This window comes from Vespa crabro, chromosome 8 (assembly GCF_910589235.1).
Source record: "Vespa crabro chromosome 8, iyVesCrab1.2, whole genome shotgun sequence".
Taxonomy (NCBI): domain Eukaryota; kingdom Metazoa; phylum Arthropoda; class Insecta; order Hymenoptera; family Vespidae; genus Vespa; species Vespa crabro.
This window is the reverse complement of record NC_060962.1, coordinates 8,095,088-8,095,586: the sequence shown is the minus strand read 5'-3', so window position 1 is coordinate 8,095,586 and position 499 is coordinate 8,095,088.

The window sequence follows — 499 nt, the reverse complement described above, 5'->3', positions numbered from 1 at the left end:
CGGGAGGGAGGGGAAAGTCGAATGGAGAATGGAGGGGAAAACGTGGTTGGCCCGAGCCTCCTAGAACGATGGTGGGGAAAACTTGTGGTGGCAGGAGCAGGAGCAACGTTAAACCCCAATGGCGTAGAGTTTACAAAGAATATAGTCAAATCGATCTTAAATAAATCGAATCGAATCGAATTCTGAAATAATATTTCACGTTTCACGCCAATGTCGGAGCCAGTTTCCACGTCTCCCCTCTCACTCACTCACTCACTCACTCACTCACTGTCCCTCCCTCTGCCCCTGCCTCTTTCCCCTATCCCCTTCCCCTTCCCCGTTCTCGTCCCGTCACCGCGGTGCGACGGCGGCAACGGCGACGGCGTTAGTGGCGTCGAGGCGCCCCTTTCAGTACGAAGCCGACGACCGGGCCAGCTGCACCCGTTGCACCTGTCGTCCCGTTTTCTCTATATCCTTTCTTCTTCTTCTACTTCTACTACTTCTACTACTACTACTACTT